At 35.9% G+C, this 18587-nt stretch overlaps 1 protein-coding gene and 1 non-coding gene across 3 annotated transcripts in view; both read right to left on the reverse strand.

Annotated features, from left to right (window-relative positions):
- Positions 1 to 18587, reverse strand: part of ATG5 (autophagy related 5) — a 125465-nt gene that overhangs the window by 20023 nt on the left and 86855 nt on the right. The window lies entirely within an intron of this gene.
- Positions 1942 to 2105, reverse strand: LOC126007501 (U1 spliceosomal RNA). Its single transcript, XR_007495062.1, has one exon. It is a non-coding gene; the product is annotated as a U1 spliceosomal RNA (small nuclear RNA).

Here is an 18587-nt window from a genome sequence, read left to right on the forward strand (position 1 = left end):
TTTTATTTCTTTTTCTCTCAATATTTTTTTGTAGGCCACACCTGTCAGTACACAGGGCTTACTCTTAGGGGTTTGCGCTCAGGGTCCTGGGGGACTATATGAGGTACCAGGGATCAGAACTGGGTTGGCCACATGCAAGGCAATTGCTCTATCCACTGTACTATAGTTCTGGCTACATAATTATCATTTTAAAGATGCCAATAAATGTTTATTTTGAGTTAAAAATATTAACAAGAATGGGGTAATATGAAAATACCAAGGTAACATTAAAAACAAGTTTTTCTTCTCTAATTTCTTTGACAGACCTGTTAAGGATCTGTTTTAAAAAGCTTGTTGGGAACAGGGGTGGAGGAAGGACAGCACTGGTGGTGGGAATGCCCCTCATTCATTTTCACTATGTACCATAAATGATGCAGTGAAAGATCTGTAATGCACTTTGGTCACAATAAAAATTAAAAAAAAAATATATATATATACTGCAGTTCCATTTAAGCTGTTATTTATAAGGCTAAGGTGTTTTCACTTAATAAATAATTTCTGCCTCTCAAAAAAAAGGGTAAGCATAAAGGAAATAAAAAAGATGTTTTACATTTTTTTATTTGTTTGTTTTTGGATCTCAACTGGCGATGCTCAGGGATTACTCCTGGCTCTGTGCTCAGAAATTGCTCCTGGCAGGCCCGGAGGACCATATGGATGCACCACCATATATCCTGGATTGGCTGCATGCAAGGCAAATAACCTACTGCTGTGTTATCTCTCTGGTCGCATTATATTTTTAAACTTTTTTGTTTGTTTTTAGGTCACACCTGGTGACGTTCAGGGGTTACTCCTGGCTATGTGCTCAGAAATCGCTCCTGGCTTGAGGGACCATATGGGATGCCAGGGATCAAATCCAGGTCTGTCCTGGGTCAGGCAATGTAAGGCAAACACCCTACCCGTTGTGCTACCGCTCTGTCCCAAGATGTTTTGCATTCTATATTCAATGAATACATAATCATTGATACAGGAGTGATATTCCCATAATAAATGTACAGATGAATGTGACAAATATGAAAGAATATAAAAATATACTGATAAAATGCACTGAATAATGCAATGCACTTTAAAAATTTTAGGAACTTTTAGAAAGTATGATCAATATCCTATGATTTAGGATACAAGATGTTTCAAAGAAGATGAAACTGAGAAAAATAACATGCACAATCAGGCATTAACTATGTGAGATAATGAAGATTAGGGGAGTACAGAGAGGAATCGAGTAAGAAACTACTGTCATAATATAAAATCAGTACCATCCATTTACAGGTTTCTATCTTCCAGGCAATGAAGAAGCATTTAAGACATTTTAGCAAGAAGTGACACAATAAAGGAGTTTTTTTCTGAAGTTAATGGAAAGTAGCACTGTGCCTGAGACATTGGCTAAGAAGGAATCTTTGGAATTGTTGGTGAGAGCTGCCTGAATAATGCAATGTGATGACATCTGGGACTGAACAGGCAGTGCTCCACTCCCAATTAATTATAAGCAAATACCTTAAAATGATAATCCTTCACGGTTCAATCTGAAAAATGTAAAGATTTTCAGCAAAGAATTCTTTTTAAGATTCACTTATCCCCACTTAATTGATATATCTGTGCATTATTATTATAAAGTATTATTATAATTACCTAAAACTACGCTAAATAAAAAAAGGCCAAGTTGTCTTAGTATTAAAAACCAACACTTCTCTATTCATTTCTAGAAAAAATTTAAAATTTCTATGCCTTCTTTTTCTCTATACTCCCCATTCTGAGCAAAATAAAGGTAAATTGGGAGGGGAGTAAGGCAGGTCAGAGTAAGGCAATACTTCCCACACACCCATTTGAGATGTTAATCCCACTGGGATGATCAGACCCACCCACACCTGGGAATAGGACAAGTTTTTTTTTTTATTTTTATTTTTTCAGGGGAGAGCACGAACGCAGTCCACCACTTCCACAAATCATGCAGTCGAGTTTCCCACATTTGGGGAAATCGCATGGGTCAGCACATCCGGAGTGCAATGGATAAACCTCGCCCTGGGGAAACCACCTTCGTGATCATGGTATCTCCCCTGCCAGGTAAGTATATAGGACAACTTGTTTTAAATAAAGAATAAAAGGTGCTGGCTTGGGAAGAAAAGCCAAAAGAAAAAGAAAGAAAAAGAGAAAGAAAAAGCAGCAAGAGAGAGCTCCTAAGGAAAAAAACATGAGTTAGGCAGACATGGCACTTAGACTCATGGCAGAGAAAAGCCATGAGAGAATGAAGCGAGCTGACTCTGATGAAACTATCTGACTGCTTGTGAATTATTTCTCCACTACCACCCTTCATCAGATCCGTCTGCCTGAGGGGTTAGAAACATGGCGCCTGGGGCTGCCTCACCCAACTTGTGGATCTCTCTTTATATTTTATATTTTTATTTATTTTTGTTTTTGGGGGCCACTCTAGGTGATGCTCAGGGGTTACTCCTGGCTATGTACACAGAAATCGCTCTTGGCTTGGGGGACCATATGGGATACCGGGGATTAAACCCAGGTCCATCCTGGGTAGCTGCGTGCAAAGCAAGTGCCCTACCGCTGTGCTATTGCACCGGCCCTATATTTTATATTTTTAATCAAAACCTTAGCATTACAAATATATTTAAGGTAAATTCTTTAGAATGATAACAGAAAACTCTAAGCCAGTGGTCTCAAACTCACTTTATCTGGGGGCCGCAGGAGGCAAAGTCGGGGTGATCCTTGAGTGCAAAGTCAGTAGAAAGCCTTGAACAATGGGGGTGTGACCCAAACAACTAAAACAAAACAAAAAAAGATTCCTATAGGGCAGGGCCACAGAATGTTGTACGGAGGGCCGTTTGTGCCCGGGGGCCGCGAGTTTGAGACCCCTGTTAAGCAAAGAGTGTTGTTCCTCATATACAAAAAACTTATTCTAAAGATGAAGACATCAACTACCCCAATTCACATCTAAAAATATTTTAATATTTGGAGTGTCTTTTATTTATTTTTATTTTATTTTTTTGGTTTTTGGGTCACACCCGGCAGCACTCAGGAGTTACTCCAGGCTTTCCGCACAGAAATCACTCCTGGCAGGTTTGGGGACCATATGGGATGCCGGATTTGACCAACTGTCCTTCTGCAAGCAAGGCAATGCCCTACCCTACCTCCATGCTATCTCTCCAGCCCCTGGAGTGTCTTTTAAAAACACATACACCTCATTACACTGGAGTGAAAAAATTGAAGGCTAGATTATTATATATTACATTATATTAAGTAGTACTGAACATTAAAGGCTACCCTCCCTTTAAAATAATCAGAATTTTAAATACATACAAAAAGCTCCATGAACACCATGACTTTTGATTTAGTATACATGAAACCAGATAACACTAACAATTTTCATGGTAATATGAATCTTAGCCTCTCAGAAAGGTTGCTTTAAAGGAATACAGTTCAATATTTAATCTAGCTACTTATTTGCAAATGTGCAAACTGAGTGATTTCCAAGAAACTCTCTTATAAACCCAGAAGTCTTTTTTTGTTTTTGTTTTTTTGGGTCACACCCAGCGGTGTTCAGGGGTTACTCCTGGCTCTGTGCGCAGAAATCGCTCCTGGCAGGCTCAGGGGACCATATGGGATGCTGGGATTTGAACCACCATCAGCCCAAGGTTGGCTGTATGCAAAGCAAATGCCCTTCCGCTGTGCTCTCTGGCCTCTCAAACTGAGGTGCAACAAGCTGATGACTCTTTGTTAAAATAACTCTATTGTTCATTTACTTTCCTCCCTCCCTCCCTCCCTCCCTCCCTCCCTCCCCCCTCTCTCTCTCTCTCCTTTCTTTCTTTCTTCTTCTTTCTTTCTTTCTTTTCTTTCTTTTCTTTTTTTCTTTCTTTCTTTCTTTCTTTCTTTTTTCTTTTCTTTCTTTCTTTCTTTCTTTCTTTCTTCTTTCTTTCTTTCTTTCTTCTTCTTTCTTTCTTTTCTTTCTTTCTTTTCTTTCTTTCTTTCTTCTTCTTCTTCTTCTTCTTCTTCTTCCTTCCTTCCCTTCCTTCCTTCCTTTCCTTCCTTCCTTCCTTCTTCTTGTTGTTTTAAATATATATAAATACCATGAACTGTGTATTTTTAGGTACAAGGTCTTAATGGAAACATATGATGATGGGAGCAACCAAACTCAATGACGAGGGCTCCACAACTCATGGCTGAATTGGGAGTACATCTATATCTAGTCTTGGATTCAGAGAATACTGAATCTTCTGTGGTGGGAAAGGAATTTAGACCAAAAGCCCTTTCTGAACAGAGCATAAAGAACAATAAGGACACAAAAAAAAATATAAGGGATGGTCCTAAAAGTTGTAGAAATGGAAGGATGCATCTCTAAGAAGCAAGACTGATGTGGAGAAAATGGAAGAATCTGCACTTTGATCAATGATAAACTGTGTAAATATTTTAAGACCATGCAGCCACCTTGTGTGCACGAACATATTGTCTTTTGATAATAGGAATTATTTCATTGCCTAACATAAATAGATATCTTTGTATACAGGTGTTAAAATGAACACATCATCAAAAACATTTCTTTTTTTTGTTTTGTTTTTTGGCCACACCCATTTGATGGCTCAGGGGTTACTCCAGACTAAGTGCCTCAGAAATTGCCCCTGGCTTGGGGGGGACCATATGGGACGCCAGGGATCAAACTGCGGGTCCTTCCTTGGCTAGCACTTGCAAGGCTGACACCCTTACCTCTAGCCGCTACCTCACTGGCCCCATCATCAAACATTTCTAAGTACATTTCTCTGATAGTGCAAGGTTTTAGTCTACTACAGTAAAATGACATGATTCTCAAAGCATACTCAATGCAAACTGACCTAACTGTAGAAAATGGATGGACCTGTATCACTAGTTGCTGTGAAAATATATATTAGGGTAAACTATGGATCTTAGTTGCTGTGAAAATATATATAGGGTAACTATGGATTCTTAGGGATGTATACTTTGTTTTACATATTACTCTTTTGATGATAGTATCTTTGGAATTAAAGAGAAATTTGACTAGTTGTGTGTGTAATGTTTACATTACTGTCTAACTTTCTGATGTACCTCTTTTCTTATTCTTCTCTTCCTTGCTAAGGAAACCAAGAAATTAAAATATTGGACACCAGGAGAAGTGAAAGCACAACACAATTCTTTTGTTAATAATGTACATTAATAAATACATTAAAGTTAGATAGCACTCCGGTTTTATACCTTATGGGTTTTGTGTTAGCAAGCGAATAACATAATTTTGTATAAGCTATTTTTAGAAAATGAGGCTGGAGGTGGAAATACCATAGAATGAGGGGACCAGGCCAGATCTCTTCTGCAACCTAATTATATCATTTTGGGCAGCCGTGCCAGTAGATGTACTGGCGTAGTTTTCTTACTTAAATGTTAGCAACAACAACCAAATGATTTGGCAAAAGTCAGTCTTCAGGGGCGGGGCGGTGGCGCTAGAGGTAAGGTGCTGCCTTGCCTGCGCTAGCCTTGGATGGACCGCGGTTCAATCCCCTGGTGTCCCATATGGTCCCCCAAGCCAGGAGCGACTTCTGAGCGCATAGCCAGGAGTAACCCCTGAGCATCATCGGGTGTGGCCCAAAAACCAAAAAAAAAAAAAAAAAGTCAGTTTTCTATGTCACCAATGATCTTGATTTGAAGCTAAAAAATTCTATATTCATATAACATTGTAACAACCATTATGGTTTGAAAATATAAAAACAGGTTTAGAAAAGTTTTAATTACTGAGTCTACTTTAACATTTAAAAAGTCGTTTGTAAAAATACAAAGTCAATTGTATTTGGTTCAGAATGATTTTATACCCAATTCTACATAAAAAATATAGATCTAATATTTTTAACTTTAAATGTTCTCTGAATGACAAGAGGTTTTTTGTTTGTTTGTTTGAGGTTAGATAAACTACTGTGCTCAATACATCATAACATAAGCAGATTAATGAACAAGCTCATTTATAATAAAAGAAAACAAAACTTTGAATCTAAGTTTTTAGATGACTCGTGTAAAAGACTTAAAAGAAGTATTTCCTATTTTATTGTAAAGCAAGTTTAAAGCTATTCAGCGATTTCTTAAATATTAACAGATTGGGGATACCATTTCTTTCCTCAGATTGAATGTAATTCATAGGCAATACACATTATGCAATTTTTATAAGTGTAATATTTTTAGTTATATTCTAAATCACATTCAAAATATACATTTTGACATTCTGAGTACTTCCATTAATTCTATGAATTTAGTTCCAAGATTCACAAATTAAATTTGAAGTTTTTTTTTGAAATTGCTATGTGGGAGGGGTGTGCATTATCTGAAAAATAATACGCCTATTTAAATTTATATTAAGGCCTATCAAGCATTTATTGTGTTTATTAAAAATACAAAATTAAAGCAATTCGTTTGGCTAACATTAATATGCTTAGTATATACCTGAATATATAGAAAATTTAAAGTATCACGTGACAGGAAATCTATAAGACAGGACCAACTGTTCAATATTATTTTTTATGATATGAAGATGATAACATTAGTTCATTTAAAATAATGCCCAAAATGTAGTGAATGATGAAAAGCATTGGGCCAGAGCAATAGTATACAACAGGTAAGGAGTTTGCCCTGTATGTACCAAATCAGAATTCAATCCCCAACACCACATATGGTTCCCTGAACCCTGCTGGGTATGTCCCCACCTCAAACACCAAAAAAAAAAAAAAAAAAAAAAAAAAGAAAAGTACTTATATTATCACATGTAAGTAAAATTCAGTATTTATTGAACATTAATGTATGCTTTATAGAATTGTGACATAAACCAAGAAAAATTATAACAAATGTACTTGTAGTGATTCTGTCACTACATAGCAGCAGTACTAATTTTTTTTGTCAGTGTTTTGATACATAATATGAACTAGAAGTGCTGTTAAGACGACAATTTACAGCTACCAGGACACTTATTTGGTTCTATGACAACAGAATAGTAAATGATCATAAGAGGAAGAATCCCCATTTGATAGTAAAAACAAAAAAGTTCTAGTCATAAAACAGAATGATTAAAAGTTATAAAAGATGAAGCTTCTAAAGATATTACTGTCTTGCATGCAGCTAACCCCAAGATTGATCCTCGAAACCCTATATGGTAGTTCAGTGCCCCCCAAAAAATTAAGCCCTAAGCACAGGTGGGTGTGGCCATAAGCAAAGTAAAATAAAAAACTTAAGAATGAAATATGAGGCGAAGACTAAGCTCAGTTGTAGAATTCATGCTTGCAAATTAAAAATAAAAGATACAATGTAAAAGATGTCCAATTAAATATCTGATTTACTATTTTAAAAAAAAGTTCCTGTTCACAATTAGTATTGTATTCTATAGTGGAATGGCATGATTCACTACTAAAAAACAGGTTCTTTTTTACACTTAGTATTGTATGCTATAATGGTATGTGTGTAAAATAAACATCAATTTTAATCAGTATTTTGTTGCATCTACTATTTACTTTAGCATCCACTCAGCCTAATGCCCACATCATTTCCGAATCAAAATGGAATCATACATTTTATTTTTCTAATGAATGTTTCCAATTATATTATATTACATCATGAATATTCTAGTTTTATAGGATGAGTTCATTATTGTTGGCCAACCAGTTTATTTCCAAATTGTATACTATTTAAAGTGTTACAATAAAAAATATGCACTTCTTTGTGGGTTTAAAACATTTTTAGTTTAGGAGCTGGAGCAATTGTGCAAGCGGTAGGGCCATTTTGCCAGTGCACATGATAACCTAGGACAGACTGCAGGTTCAAACCCCCAGAGTCCCACCCATATGGTCCCCCAAGCCAGGAGCAATTTCTGAGTGCATAGCCAGGAGCAACCCCTGAGCATCACCGGGTGTGGCCCAAAAAACAAACAAACAAAAAAAATTTTTTTATTTGATAAAATGAAATACATGATTCAATTAAGCTCATTAAGTTCTAATGATCTTAATAAAAAGATTCGAATGGAGCTTTCTCACTATGATGATGATATCATTATCAGATTCTGACTGCTTTGTCAGTGGGAAAGCTTGGAAAGAATAAAGATAATAGTAATAGGTTCAAGATCTCTGACCAACTATCTGAATCCTCGATCCTCTGTCTATATCATTGTTTAACTGAGTCTTACTTAAGTTGACATTCCTTTATTTTTGTTGGGCCAAGGAAACAAATACAATACTGATCATCTATATATGTTGTACTTTTTAGGCATAAAAGTAAGTTTTGACATTAGCAATTTTGTCTTTTACTTTTTTGGTTTTGCGGGAGATCATGTCTGCTAATGCTTTGGAGAGCAAATCCTGGATGTGATGTCCTCAGGGCTTCCGGAATGCACAATAGCTCATTGAATTTATTGCTTTAGCCTCTGGGTATTTTACTTTTAAGTCCTGTGAAATATAGTGATTAACTTACTACATGTATAAATAAAATTTATTTGATTTACAAAAGCTGTTGAAGTATACCAGCAGGGTGGGAGAGGAGATGGTTCAGTAGCTAATGCACTTGCTTTGCAAGTGTTAAGCTGAGGGTTCAATCCCTCATGCTACTATATGCACTGAGCATGATGATCTCTGACACCAAAACAATTTTTGGTTGTGCTGTGGCCTGGTATGTGTGAGTACTGTTACTGAAGAGTGAGACACAGGGTGAGAAACACACTAAAAGATGAAGTTTAAGCAACATCTGGAATGCGGGTCTTTCTCCCCCAGCAGCACGTGTGCAAGCACTACAAAAGAAGGAGTAGGATACATGGGGAGCATAGCAGTGGAGCTTGAGTAGCCCTCAGTCATAGCAACATCAACAGAGACAAAGAGATGGTGGGGAATTATTTCAAAGATTTTCCTGAGACAGAAAAAGGACTGAAGCACATGCTGTGCAGGCAGGAGACCCATGCCTACTTCCCAAAACTGCATAGCCTTCCAGGCTCCACTTTGAACAACCTGTGGCAGTAAGCCAGGAGCGATCCCCAGCACTAGGAGGTGCAACCCAAACAAAATAAAAACCCAACAGATTTCTGGTTAGTTTTGGAGGTGCTTTAAGAAACAGCTGTACTGATTTATAACTTGAGTTACTCATTAATTAAGATAATATATTAATTGATCTCATAGAGAATACTATGAGTTTTAGAAGAACTAATCTGGAAAAGGGATAAATGCTAAAAGTATCAAATGAAAATACTAATTTTTACATATTCTCTTCCTATATAAGGAGAATAAAATAAACGAAAGAGTATGCAAAAGCATTTTATAATTTACAATGCTAATAAACACTCATGTACAAAAGTTATATTAAAAATGCCACCAAAAATTTCTAGGGCCAGTAAAAAGTATATTTCATTTGACATGTATTTGAAAGTATTTGCTATTTTAATACCTTTACAGAGGCCATCGTGCTGACAGAAAAAAAAAAAAAAAAGCTCAGCTCCACAACTAATTTCCAAAAGATGGCTGTTAAATCTTCCCAAAGAGAGTGGTCTGAGCTGATATTTCTGGGGGCTTTCTTGAATGAAAGTGGGCAGATTCCTCTTTCTGCCTGAAGGTACAGAAATAGCTCAGCTCCATAATTTCACCATCATTGCCAAGCCACCAAACTGTTCTAGATCTAAAGATCCTGGGTTGACACCTCAAAATTTCATCTAGCACCAACCAAAACCCAGTAAACCCTTAGACATTGACTTAATAACAATTGAGTGATTTATCAATTATTACAAATTGACACTCACTGTTCTAAGTTTTGATAATTCTATTGCCTTTGTGTTGTACCAAACAAAATGAAGTAGTTTGTGCTACAAGGGGGCTGGTTGGAAGTGGGTGTGGACAAGAGGAGACAGTAGCAGAAGGCAGGTCATACTGGTGGTAGGATTGGTATTGGAACAGTTAATGCTCGAAACAATTGTATTATGTTCATAATAATTTGAAAAATCACTATTATAATAAAAGAATCATTAAAAACAAGCCTTTAGAGTAGTAAAAACTTCAATCCTACCCAAATGGTAATAATGACAAATATTTCTTACAAGCATTTGATTTAAAAAAATGATTGTACAGGGGCCAGAGTGATAGCACAGCGGTAGGGCATTTGCCTTGTACGCAGCTGACCCAGGACAGACCTGGGTTCGATCTCTGGCGTCCCATAGGGTCCCCCCCAAAGCCAGGAGCCATTTCTCAGCACAGAGCTAGGAGAACCCCTGAGTGTCACTAGATGTGTCCACCCCCCCAAAAAAGATAGTACTTAAGAAAAACACCAAGTTATTATTTTCTCAATAATGCTGACAGGCATTATAAAATCTCAATTACAATAAATTGTATTAATTTCTTGCCTACATTTAAAAATTGATGTTTGTTCCTCCACCCTTCCAATAGGCACCTTCACATTTCAGACCATCTTCTTGCTCGGACACTGTTCCAGGAAAGGTTAATCATCAGGCTGACATCCAGGACCTTTTTGGAATGTGAAGCAGATTCCCTTCCCAGGTGGATCCCAGCAGCAACCAGCTTGCTATCTATCGGCCTTCTCTGCGGGTATGCCACCACATCTCAGATCTGGCTTGCTCTTCCATCCTGCACAACCCTGTGGCTGGTTCCTCCACCCTTCTAGCAGACCCACCTCCACATCTCAAACCCTCTGCTTGCTCTCCCACCTTTCCAGATGAGGTTAATCTCCAAAACCATGTATATTTAGCACTGTAACTGATCTCCTTAATCACACTTCATGCTCTTCTCACCTCTACCTTTCACTAGGTAGAGATGGAGAGAAAAAGGTAACACCCAGATAAATCTTCCAGAGACTTTTTATGAAGCTAACTATAAAGATTCACTCTCAGTGCAGCAGGATTACAGCAAACACAATAGGGAAGACACTTTAGAAGCCCACCAAGTTCAATGAGTGAAAATAATATGAAAGGTCCTACCAATGCCAACCAGTTCTGTAAACTCTTGAGAGTTTAATTTAGTGACACCATGTTGAGAATGTTCAATGAATTAAAAAAAAATGATGGAACAGATAGTCAGCAAAGAAATTATGAGAGCAAAACTGATTAAACTATAATTGTGACAGAAAAGTACGATAGGTAACACAAAAAACTTAAAAGAAGGTCTGAGCAACAGAATTACAGGAGCTCCATGAAGCTTAAAATTTCCTAGCAAAAATAGACCCAAAAGAAAAACTCTAAGACACATTATAATCAGAATGACCAAAGGCAAAGATAGTCAAACTATTGAAAGCAGCAAAATAAAAAAAAAGCGACTTATGTACAAAGGAAAGCCTGTAAGATTAATAGCAGATCTATCAAATGAGATCCTCAGAGTCAGAAAAGAATGGTGGGATAACATTTTTAAAAAACTCAACAAAATGAACACCTCACCATAAATATTCTATCCAGCTAGATTATCATTCATATACAAAGGAATGATACAAGGCTTCAAAGACAGGCAACAGTTTAGGGAATTCATAGCCTTGAAATCAGTTTTGCAAGTTAAGGAAATGTCTTTAAAAAGATAAACTTCTCAGAATGGCATTCACTTATGTTGCTTATGACTGTCCTCTATCAGACTGAGAAAGGTCTATTTATTCCTATTCTTCCAATGGATTTCAATAGAGATTTTCCAATATTCTTTCAATAATCAATTAATTTTCCACTTAAACTAGCTGACCATGGGATATGTCTCTTAGGTAAGATTTTATACCTATATAAATTTTAACTTATCCATGCACATATTTAAGCACTATAGTATTTTCTAACATGGTCAATATTACCTTTTTAGGATAAAATATACTTCTATACTTTTATAGGCCTATAGAGATTTTCCTTAATCATTTTCCCTAATTCTACTCTCATTTTTACTAAGTTGCATATTTAAGTGTATTACCATAGAGTTATTAATATTATTAATTTTTTAACTTTAACCTGTGAAGAAAAAATTTACAGTTATTAATCTGCTACTTTCTAGAGTTTGGGGAATTTGGTTTTATTCATCTTTTTATGTGTAGGTGTCACCTCTTCTACAATAATTTAAAAATTATATCTCTCATATATGGGACTAAAGAAACAGTAAGGGAGCAAGTGGTCAAATTCATAGGAAGTAGGCTTTGCCTATAAAACTGAGTTTTGGGGAGAGGTGGCTCAAAGGGACACTTGGGAAACTGGTAAAGGAAAGTTGGCACTCTGGTGATGGAAGTGGTATATATATATATATACCATATATAAAAAGTATAATTAACAATATTCTAAGACCCAGTAACTTAATGGCTAAAAAAAGGTTAAAACATTTGAGATTGCTTTTAAGAAAAGTAGTCCTATAAGAATAAAATCCACGAACACATATGTAGGTTGAATAGCTAACCCAATAGTAACACCCAATGACCCAGAAGGCAGAGTTAAATTATATCAGAATATTTCATTAATTAAAGAGTTAATGAGTACTTGCTAGGATATCACTGTTTTTAAGGACAAGGAAAAATAGAACAAAAAGCACATAAACAAATATTTTCTGTAGTTACGTAAAGTGATAACAGAAATACATATAACACAAGAAAAAAATGTTACCCTGAGCTAATCAAAGGACTTGAAGCTTTGAGCTAGAGGCCTAAAACTTGTGGTCTCTGAAGCACCATTGGGACCAAGCATTGAACCATCCATCCTGCTCCATTCAGCAGAGCATCACAAGGAGTGGGCCCCTGGGCACCAAGTAGTCCTTTGGAAGCTTTCCCCTACCATAAAAACAAATAATAAAACCCATAAAAAAACCAAACACAAAGAAACTCAACTTTATGGAAGCTAGAGCAAAACCAAAGAGCTGAGTGTGTTGTGTGTGTGTATACACATGCATGTTTGTGTGTGAGAATGGTAATAATGTATCTTCAAAATGACTACAGTGATAATTAAATAAGATACACAAGCACCAGAGGCAAAAGGTGCTCACCAATGATTATTTTTCCGCAATTCCACCTTTTAACCCATAGTTAAATGTAGAACCAAAGAAAGGTTGTACTATTTAGTCTTTATAGAACCAATTACAGAGAATCTTAAAAATAATTGGCATTCAACAGCCAACTCCTTTGGAACTCTTTCAGATTAGAATAAATATTGTGGCATATAAAAAAGAAAACAGGGGGTTATACAGGATACACTGCCAGACTTTACCAAGATGGCACATGATATGTGCTTCAAACTGTCACATGCAAAGTTTGCCTAATATATATTCATGCATGTCAAATTTTGTATCACCGCCTTTCAAAAGATGCCTCCTATTAAAATTAGCTTAAGAATATACACAATTACAATACCTCATTAAGTAAAAAGAACAGATCATTTTCAAATGAATGCTTTTAGATCTTTACAGTAAATAGTCCTTTTGGTGGTGGGAGGTGAGTCCTGAGAGGGGAGTGGGAAGGGGAAGTCTGCACCTCTTAATCAGACTACTTTTATCCTTTATGTAGGGAAATAGGAGACCTGAAAATAAGCACTTTCTGAAGTTATGCTACAAGAGTCTGAAGTCCACTTTTAATATTCTCAACAAAACTAAAAAATAATAATTAACATTTGAAAAGCCATCATTATTACAGTCAGGGACACTTAATCCTCAAAGCAGCAATGTCTTAATTGAGACTATGATTAAATGGAAGCTTCCATCAGAATTATATCCACACATCTGGTTTGAAGTTTATATTTTGTCTTATTTAAATTGTTATATTTATTATAATTCTGTCTAGACAATGTGAAATCTATTTTGACACATAAATAGTTAAGGCAAAGTTTCTTTAAATCTAGGCCACCATTTGTCCTTCTTTGTAATGTTTTACTGAATACAGGGAATCCTCTTACTCAACGTTGAGAGCAACTTGATGCCATTTATGAGCCAATTTATAAAATACATAATATATTTTAAAACTTTTTTTTCTAAAATTATCAATTGGGTAACGAAATGAGAATCTTCTGATTGAAGTGCTAAAATAGTGGTTTTGGTAATAGTTAACCACTTTGTACAGGTTACTCCCTAAAGATTTCAAAACCATACCAAAGGAAATCATAGTTGAAATTTAATTTTCTTCTATAACTTTTAAATATCTTTGTTCACTTTATCTAAAGCCAAACCAAAAAAGGTAGGATTTATACAAAGGCAAGGGATTAGTAAATTTCTTTTTTACAATTCATTAAAAATTGCTTTTTATAGTTTATTAGAATCAAAGGACACATTTACATGTGGATCACAATCCTTATGGTATGATTGATATTAAGTAACATTTATTTGTCCAAAGAAATTAAAAAGAAAGATCTGAGTAAAGAAATTGTACTGATCTCAAAACTAAAGATTTTATTCTTCTAATGATCAATGTGAAGTGCCTCCTCTAGAAAAATGTTTCTGTATCTAAGCTAGGAACTAAAAAGCTTCACAAAGAGTCTCAACTCTGAGGATGGTCTGTGGGCTCTATAGTGAATGCTCAGATATATGGTAGTTTATTTCTAATAGAAATGTTTTTTAAAAAATTCAACTCACTAGGAGCCAGTGAGGTGGCGCTAGCCAAGCAAGGACCACGGTTCAATCCCCCGGTGTCCCATATGGTCCTCCCAAGCCAGGGGCAATTTCTGAGTGCTTAGCCAGGAGTAACCGCTGAGCATCAAATAGGTGTGTCCCCCCCCCCAAAAAAAAACAAATTCAACTCACTAAAACTGATTTCATGAATTCATTTGTTTTCAGACATGAAATAAAAATATTTTACAGATCATACTGCCAATCTAAGAATGAAAAAGCTTAGTATGTAACAATTCCAAGGAGTAAACTAAAAAGCAATATAGTAATAAATTTCTAGAAGAAGTAAAAGAGGAAGTAGAGTTAGGCAAAGGTCTGATAACTTAAAAACAAAAGTAACTCAAGAAAAAAATGGTGATAAAAATTAAAAATGTACTTCAAAGCACACCAACAAGAAAATGAAGAGATGCACAAAGGATGCTCATGTCATAAGGCTCTTGACTGGCTTCACAACCAGCTACTCACAAACAATTAATTAGGCAAGCCTGCAAGTGGCAAGTCTCCACTCTCAGGATCCCCAGAAAGAAAGGGCCTGAAGAATGGATCTGTGGTTTAGGAAGCACCACAGCAAGTGTGAAACCACAAGCTTACTCTCCAGTGTCCAGCATGCACAATTTAACACTAACTCCATGGTTTGGCATCCTCAGCAGGCAGAGGAAGAAAATGAAAAACAAAAATACCACAGTATAGAAGCAAATATCTGCAAATTAAGCCACTGATAAGGGACTAATATAAAGAAAATATTTTAAACTTTCCATTGCAATAGTAAAAAGAAAAAATAATTTTAAAATGGGCAAAAGATTTGAATATATTTCCAAGAAAATGCAGAATAAGCATGTAAAGAACCTTAATGTATGTTATAATCAGTAAACAGTAAATGCAATTAAAAGAAAATAATATTGTTCCTCATGTCCACTAAGACAGCTATAAAATAAAAGAATATAGTAAGTGCTGGCATATATTTGGACAAATTATTGGAACACATACACATTGCTTAGTGAGAATATAAATTATACAAATGCTTTGGAAAACTGTCTAGAAGTTCCCCTTCCTAGTCACCAAGTAAACACAATATCATCATTTAAATCAGCCAAACAAAACCAGCCCTAAAATCTATCAATGATAATCAAACTGTATATCTCTACAAAAATCTGTATTTAATATGCATGAAGTTTTTATAATAGCCAAAAAAGTAGAAAAAATTTCAAATGTTCATTATTTGGTGGCAGGATAAGCAAAATGTAATTTTTCCATCAAGAGATTACCACTTAGCCATAAAAAGGAATGTAGTGAAACATGGCACAATATTGAAAGATCACATAAGTACAGTATAGATAAAACAAAAGCCAGATAGCAAAAGCCATATAAAATTCCATTTACATGACATGTTTAGAACTGACAAAACCATGGACACAGTATGGGGTTTCTCTGGGGACAGAGCAGTAAGTATGCTATTATGACAGCTGTGGTAGCTATATAGACCCTAATTTATTTATTTATTTATTTATTTATTTATTTATTTATTTATTTATTTATTTATTGGCCACACCAGGTGACACTCAGGTGTTGTTACTCCTGGCTACGCACTCAGAAGTCGCTCCTGGCTAGGGGGACCATATGGGACCTCGGGGATCGAACCGTGGCCCATCCTAGGTCAGCCGCATGCAAGACAAATGCCCTACCACTGCACCGCCGCCGCCGCCACCGCCACCCACCACCCACCACCACCACCACCACCACCACCACCAAAAAAAAAAATCTAATAAATAGTAAAATTTAAAAAGGGCAAACAGTTTGGTTTCCAAATAACATTGCCATCAAGCTATTAAAAATAATAAATATAGAAAAGGGTCCAAGGCTGTGGCTCAAATGGTAGAAAAGCACATGCCTTTCTTGTTCAATGTTCTGACCCCAATCACCTTCACCACATGTCCCCAACCTCCCCTACCCACACTCAGTGTGGCCCCTACAACAGCACTAAAATAAGAAGAAAACAAATAACAAAAGCAGGGATGTGACAAAGCACAGCCTTTACCTCTATGACACACTGGGTTAAGTCCTTGGAATGAAATAAAGAAAAGAAAGGAAGGAGGGAGGAAAGGAGAAAGAAATGGAAAGTAATATTACAAAGTCCTCATATAGCACAGGAGGAGCCCTTCTCAGGTGATAGTAATGATTCATCACAGTTTGGTTTATAATGATTCATTGCATTGTATGTTTACTTCATGAGATGAAAATAAAAACCAGTGACCTATAGTCCTCTAGATTCCCCCAAATCTAAAAGATAAAGAGCTTCCTCTCCGAAAACATGTATTAACAAAATATTGCTGCTCCCAATGATTTGGGAAAGCTACAGGTTTTTCTTAATAAGTTATGTATCAACATGGCAATATTAAAGTTGCCTTTAGGGTAACTAAATGCTTACTAAACTCATTTACAATTTATATTCTGATATTTAAACAAGGTCCCCCACTTTTGAAATTACAAATGTTTACCAAAAAATTAAAAAATAAGGGGCTACATGAGAATAATCTCTTACTAAACATAATATCTAGATGATAAAAGAAGTTCTCATTGATAAATTGCATCAGGAGCCATTATGTTTATTGTTTCTGAATGTTCTACAAAAGCTCAGAAGTTTCTTCATACGTCGGACAGCCAAGGAATTCTTATCTTCCTATTCCATCCTTATTAGTTTGGAACCAACTAAACTCCACCACTATTATGTGCCTGGAAAGGGATGAAAGGGACTACTATAAAAAGGGAACTATTTCTCTTGCAGATATTGAGTCAGGATCTAGAATGATAAAGGAATAATACTCTAAATGAAGATTAGGGTTTTCAGTCCTGATACCAAAAATAAATTTCATCATTACATGACTTATCCCAGGAATTTTAACATTTGTAATACAAATTCTCATTTTCATAAAATTTTCCAGTTTTGGAATGCAATATATAGAAAGCGTTATCTACAGAATCCACAAAAAGCTGATGTATCCCAGTAGTATCTTATTTTTTTTTTTTTGATCATAGTGGCTTACATATCTTTCACATTAGTGTTTTAGGTACATATTAACATTGAATCAGGGGAATACCCAACACCAAATTTGTCCTCCCCTCTTCCCCGTTCCCTTTCTGCAACCCATATCCCCCACCATCATCCCCTGGGCTGCTAGAGTAGGTGGTCCCCTCTTTGTCTAGCTTACTCCCAGTAGTATCTTATTTCAGGAGAGTAATAATCCAATTCCTAATATTTAGCAAGTAAAATGATGGGTTCTGCTTCACAAGTTACGAATCATGTAAACATTTTTGTTATTTAGCACACTTAAACAGTAACTTAAATAGGGTCCTGAGAAAATCATATGAATCAAATATTACTCTTATTTTCATCAATTTGTCTAAGAAGTGGAATAAAGACTGTGGTGAGGAATTGAACAAGTCACACTGTTTCAAAGAATTCACTAGCAAAAGACAATGAATTGAGCCAGGAGTAACCCCTGAATGTCACCGGGTGTGGCTGGGGAAAAAAAAAAAAAGCAATGAATTGTGGCTAAGCACTATAATTATTGCACTTATTTTCCCAAACCCTTTTAGGAACCAGGTCTTAACAGATGATAGACTTGGCCTCATGAAGAGTTAGTTATCAGTTAATCAACAAAATAGGTAAAGGAATATAGGTTCCAACCTCAAAGTACAATAAGAAATTTTCTTCAATTAAATAAAGTTTCTGTTAAAGCACCATGATTTACAAAGTTGAATTTCAGGCATACAATGTTCCAACACTAATCCCCTAATCCCATCACTATCATCTTTCCTCCAATAAGATCTTTGGTTTACTTCCCACACCCCTAGCCTCCCTCACTGACAGGCACATTTTTAGTTTGATTGTTATAGTTTGAATCTCATGCTTTTAGTTTTATTGGTTCTGTGGTTCTCTCTCTCTCTCTCTCTCTCTCTCTCTCTCTCTCTCTCTCTCTCTCT

This window comes from Suncus etruscus, chromosome 4 (genome assembly GCF_024139225.1).
Source record: "Suncus etruscus isolate mSunEtr1 chromosome 4, mSunEtr1.pri.cur, whole genome shotgun sequence".
Classification (NCBI taxonomy): Eukaryota; Metazoa; Chordata; class Mammalia; order Eulipotyphla; family Soricidae; genus Suncus; species Suncus etruscus.